This window comes from Coffea eugenioides, chromosome 4, assembly GCF_003713205.1.
Source record: "Coffea eugenioides isolate CCC68of chromosome 4, Ceug_1.0, whole genome shotgun sequence".
Lineage (NCBI taxonomy): Eukaryota > Viridiplantae > Streptophyta > Magnoliopsida > Gentianales > Rubiaceae > Coffea > Coffea eugenioides.
In genome coordinates, this window is record NC_040038.1 from 15,716,091 (window position 1) to 15,722,625 (window position 6,535).

The window sequence follows — 6,535 nt, forward strand, 5'->3', positions numbered from 1 at the left end:
CGTATAGCTGAGTTAGAGCAGAGGTTAGCAGCTGAGTGTGCTAGGCTGGAGGCTGCTCGTGTGGAGATAGAGCGACAGAGGTCTAGGGTGACTCGATTGGCCGAGAGGATACGTGATAGGAGTGTCGGTATCAGGGCTGATGCCGCAACGATGATGGACGAGGCCACGAGTATCCTTCAGGGTACCGAGCAGGCGGGTGTTGAGGAGGATCCGGAGGAGAACCCAGAGGAGGATCCGGGGGAGGATCCAGAGGAGGATGTTGCTCCTGGTAGCCCTGCTGAGGGTTAGGTTAGATCTTGATAGTACTAGATATGTAGGGTTAGAAAGGGGAACATTAGTTAGGTTATCAAATTTTGTCTAGTGGGATGACCTACTTTGGAGGCACCATATCCCTAATTTTTTGTTTAAGGGATTACTTGTATATGTTTTTGTTAAACTCATGTGCCTTACTTTTGGAAATGTCCCAACCCGTTATTTGTATGACTTTTACACGTAACTATATGTTAAGCGTTTTATTCTTATTCTTCTCAATTTTTAGGTTGATTTTATTTACAAAGAGAAAAATAATAACAAATAATATTCTAGCCTAATTGCCTTATTTTCCAATAATAGGCATAACTGGGCTATGGATCGCCAAGTAATAGGAAGGGGACGTGGGAGACCTACTAGACAACACCCAGAAGCGGGTGGTGATAGGGAACCTGAGGTCAATCAAGACCCTGGTCAGGGAAACGTGGCCGGAGACCCAGTGGCCACTGCAATCAATAGAATAACCGATGTTCTAGAGCGTATGACTGAGCAACCAGCCCCGGGGGCAGTGCATCATCAAGGAGGCCCAATCGATACTGAGGATCGGGCATTAGAGAGATTCCTGAAATTTGGACCACCTAAGTTCTACGGAGGTCCAGAACCTGAGATAGCCGAAGGTTGGTGGGAAAGGATCTCTGATATTTTCGCCGCTCTAAATTACACGGAAGAGAGGCAAGTGACTTTCGCAGCGTTCCAGTTTGAGGGAGCTGCTCGTTCCTGGTGGAACCTGTTTAGGGTTAACTGGGATAGGAACCATACTCCAAGGATTTGGGCGAACTTCACGAGGGAGTTCAATGCCAAATTCCTTCCACCTCTCATCCAAGAGAAAAGAGAGGACGACTTTATCAAGTGTAGGCAGGGGGCGGTGAGTGTCGCCGAATATGAAATCCAGTTCACAAAATTGTCCCGTTTTGCTCCTGAATTGGTAGCCACGGAGCAAAGGCGCGTAAGGAGATTTGTGCAGGGACTAAACGTAGAAATACAGGAAGGTTTAGCTGCCGTGAGGATAGACACTTTTGTCGACGCTGTCGAGAGAGCCCAACGAGTTGAAGTAGCCAGAGCTCAAGTGAAATCTTTTCAGGCTAAGAAAAGATTGGCCCCTAGTAGTAGTCGGGAGCCGACTTACGGAAATGCTCCACCGGCCAAGGTGGGTCGAGGAACAAGCGGAGTAAATAGTCCTGGAGTACCACGAGGCGCTCTAGCAAGAGGAGTTGGGGCAAGAAATGCAGGGGGAAGAAATAATGGAGTTAGATGGGGACCAAATGGAAGAGGTCAACCTAGGAATGCCTCACATGGAGGTCGTGCGATAACTCCACAGGCCATTTGTGGGTATTGCAAGAAATTTGGCCATACTGTGGATGATTGCTGGAGGAAACAAGGAAAGTGCTTGAAGTGTGGGAGCAGTGAGCACCAAATTTCCGGTTGCCCAAAAATACAAGACAATGGAACCCTGAATGCTGGACTAGCCAACTCTGGAGGGAATAGGCCGACAGTTCCTGCCAGGGTATACGCTATAGATGACCAACCTGTACCTGATTTCTCGGAAGTCGTGGAAGGTACTCTTCCAATTTTTCATCGATTAGCTAGAGTGTTAATTGATTCTGGTGCAACTCATTCATTCGTGAATCCAACATTTATGTCCGGAATTGATGTGAAACCTGTTAGATTACCCTTTGATCTTGAAGTTAGGACATGTGAGAACCCGTAAATCCCCTAAGAATTTTCCTAGGGTAATGGCCAAATGAGTTAGGGCCAAATGAGTTACATTTCCTGATTTTCTGGTTTGCTATAATGCTTATATATGCATATGAAACCTTATCGGGATTGTGATTGGCATTGCTTTATGACTCGTTATCGAGTCTCATTGCACTTGTTTGCATGTTCTAGGAAGTGACGGTGGTGCACGACGTTCGTTTAACGACGGTGCTTGAAACATCACCTACTTGAGTGGTGAGTATACTACTCACTTGAATGTTACAATGTGGCTTTGCTATATGTGATTTTGATGCCTTGAAGGTTTATTTGGCTATTGGAATTGATTGAGGTGAGGGTGTACTTGACCGCCCTCACCCCTTGTGATACCGTTAATGACTGATTACCGTTTTACTGAAATACTGCACTTGCTATATGAGATATTGAATTCCATTCATGGAAAACTGATTTGGTGTCGTTTGGACGAATATCCAACGGCCTTACTGTATTACTGAGATCAACCCCGTAGGTAGTCAATTGAATCGAGCCGGCGAGGGCTTGGTCGTGAAAATTGACATGCCACGGGGATTGTACTGGGGAATCTTGTAGTAATGAGACTCTTGGTTCCGGTATACTCGAGTATTACCAAAAGCTACTGATTGGAGTGCGGGCCCGGTTGGGGTATGTTTGGTGGAAGGGATGGGAGTGAAGTGGGTTCTACGGTTGGTACTCATAAACGTTGACGGAGAGTCAATGAGATTGGATCAAGAATATAAGCGTGGAAATGGGCTCTTGAGAGCCGTCCGTATCCTTTTACCGACTTGTCTTATTTCTTAATTGCGTACTTGAGATGAAAGTTTAAGGTTAAGTGATCTTTGTTGATTATGTGATAGTTGCTCACTGAGCTTTAGCTCACTCCGTTCCATTTGTTTTCCTTACAGGAAAAATGACTATTTTGAGAAAGGTTGTGCTAGTTGGTTGTCAAGTTGAGCTCATGTAAATGACTATTTTGAATAGCTCATTGAGGGTGAAAACCCTAAGTATTTTGTTTCAACCAATGGTTGGTTGTAATTGACTAACTGCACATGTATGAACTTGTTGGATATTTTGGTATCCCGCTTTGGCTTGTAAATGTTGAATTTCACTGTATTTATGTTTGGATGGATTTCGGATCAATTCGTATTTCAAACGGCGAAAGAAAAATTTTTGGCGGGAATGAACAGGGCCAAATCCGGCCAGAAACTGGCCGGATTGTCTGCCGGATTGCCTTGGGATTTTTTTCAAAACCCGGCCTTGCTCTCTGGACAGTATCCGGCCAAGAATCCGGCCGGTAATCCGGCCGAATTCCACTGTCCAGGCACTATTCATTGTTTTCATTTTTTTTTATTTTTGTTCTTTTGGTACTTGTGGCTTGTTCGAGCGCACGTTTACTTTCCCGAAACGTTTTAGATCGCGTGTAACTGCTCGTTAGTCCTGGCGAGAGCTGGGCAAGCAGTCCGCTAACCCCTTTGGTTCGCCTTAGGGGAAGGTAAGGCTGTCACAGGACACCAATGGGTAATAAGAATATAATCACTAGCTTAACTTATAAGAATTGCGAATTCTGGATTGGAGAGCGTAAAATGCTAGTGGATTTGATAAGCCTGGATATAAAAGGTTATGATGTTATTATAGGAATGGATTTCCTAGCTCATCATCATGCTAAGCTGGACTGTAGAGCAAAAGTGCTAGAACTTTGGATTCCCGGGGAAGCAACTCTGAAACTAGATGTGAAAGGTAGGTTAGCATCGTCTGCTATGATCTCGGGAATACGGGCCAGGAAAATGTTGCATAAAGGAGCGCAAGGATTCTTAGCATTCTTGATTAACGCTCCTAGTGACCAAGTGAAGTTAGAAGATGTACCAGTGGTACGAGAAGTTCCGAACGTTTTCCCTGAAGAACTAAAGACATTACCGCCGGAGAGAGAAGTGGAGTTCAAGATTGATCTAGTGCCGGGAACGGCCCCGAGTTCTAAGACTCCGTACCGAATGGCTCCTGCAGAGTTAAAAGAATTGAAAATTCAACTGCAGGACCTATTGGAAAAAGGCTTCGTTAGGGAGAGTGATTCACCATGAGGAGCACCTGTTCTATTTGTTAAGAAAAAGGACGGAAGCTTGAGATTATGTATTGATTACCGAGGGTTAAATGAGGTTACAATTAAGAACAAATACCCTCTACCTTTGATCGATAGTTTATTTGATCAGCTGCAAGGATCTGTTGTATTCTCTAAGCTGGACTTGAGGCAAGGGTATTACCAGTTGAAGATTAAGAAAGAATATATACCCATGACTGCTTTCAATACAAGATATGGACACTTTGAATTTGCAGTCATGCCTTTTGGACTAACCAACGCACCAGCTGCTTTCATGGACCTAATGCAGAGAGTCTTTAAGAAGTATCTGGATCAGTTCGTAGTGGTTTTTATCGATGATATTTTGATTTACTCCAAGACTCGAGAGGAACATGTTAAGCACTTAGAGATAGTTTTGCAGGTATTAAGAGAGCATAAGTTGTATGCCAAATTCAGTAAGTGTGAGTTTTGGCTGGAAGAAATTTCTTTTCTAGGGCACAAAGTTTCCAAAGATGGAATTGCCGTGGATCCAGCAAAAGTTGAGGCCGTTATGATGTGGAAGCAGCCAAAAACTCCAACGGAAGTTAGAAGTTTCTTGGGATTAGCAGGTTATTATAGGCGGTTTATCAAGGATTTTTCGAAGATTGCTGGACCAATGACCGAGCTAACCAAGAAAGGGAACAAGTTTATTTGGACTCCAAAGTGTGAGTCAAGTTTTCAGGAGTTAAAGAAGTGATTAACATCCGCTCCTGTTTTGGTATTACCTGACGGAGGAGAAGGTTATACCGTGTATTCTGACGCCTCTAGAGAAGGTCTAGGATGTGTTTTGATGCAAATGGGTAAGGTAGTTGCCTATGCTTCTAGGAGATTGAAGCCTCACGAACAAAATTACCCAACGCATGACCTAGAATTGGCTGCAATGATTTTTGCCTTAAAGAAATTGAGACATTACTTGTACGGCGTGACTTTTGAAGTTTTTACGGATCACAAGAGTCTCAAGTATTTGTTCTCCCAAAATGAGCTAAATTTGAGACAGAGGCGATGGGTAGAATTTTTGGAAGATTACGATTGTTCGATTAACTACCACCCAGGAAAAGCCAATGTGGTGGCAGACGCTCTAAGTAGAAAGGCCCAAGTAGCGAGGTTGATGGTTAAAGAATGGGACATACTAGAAGAAGTGAGTAGTTGGAACCCTCGCTTGGGGAGATTAAAGGTTTTATTTGGGAATTTGTCATTGAAATCACCATTACTAGAGCGTGTTAAGGAGGTCCAGAAGACGGACCCTACAATTCAGAAGAATGTGGAGAAAGTGCAAAAAGGGGAAACTCTAGATTTTAAATTAGGGTCTGAAGGAGTATTGAGATTTAGAGATCGAATTGTGGTTCCGGCAAATGAAGAAATAAGGAAAGAAATTTTAGAGGAATCACATCGTTCGAGGTATACGATACATCCAGGAGTGACTAAGATGTATCACGATGTGAAGGGGTTATACTGGTGGGAAGGTCTAAAAAAAGACGTGGCAGAGTTTGTACAGAAATGTTTGATCTGCCAACAAGTAAAAGCTGAGCATCAGAAGCCCTCTGGTTTATTACAACCGTTAGAAATTCTCGAATAAAAATGAGAACATATAACAATGGATTTTGTAACGGGATTGCCTAAAAGTCAAAAAGGATTTGACGCGATTTGGGTAATAGTTGACCGACTTACTAAGTCTGCACATTTCCTACCTGTGAGTATGAGTTTTCCTTTGGAGAAACTGGTCAAGTTGTACACAGAAGAAATCATGAGATTGCATGGTATCCCTGTAAGTATCGTATCTGATCGAGATCCAAGGTTTGTCTAGCGTTTCTGGCAGAAATTTCATGAGGCATTGGGGACCAAGTTGAAATTTAGTACTGCATATCATCCCCAAACCGACGAACAGTCGGAAAGGACAATTCAAACTTTGGAGGATCTGCTGAGGTCGTGTATATTGGATTTTGGAGGGAAATGGAACCAGTAAATGACCTTAGTAGAATTCGCGTATAACAACAGTTATCAAGCCTCGATTCAGATGGCCTCGTATGAAGCGTTGTATGGGAGAAGATGTCGATCTCCAATTTATTGGGATGAAGTGGGAGAAAAGAAAATTGTAGATCCAACGGCTATACCTTGGATAGAAGAGGCTCAGGAGAAAGTGAAACTTATTAGAGAAAGACTTCAGGTTGCCCAAAGTAGACAAAAGAGCTACGCCGACACAAGGAGGAAAAATTTAGAATTCAAAGTAGGAGACAAGGTTTTCCTAAGAGTTAAACCCTTGAAGAGCGGAGTAGTGTCCAAGAAGGGTAAGAAGCTAAAGCCAAGGTATATCGGACCTTTTGAGATCTTGAAACGAATTGGAAAAGTAGCATATCAGTTGAAGTTGCCTGCAAGCATGGCCAAGGTTCA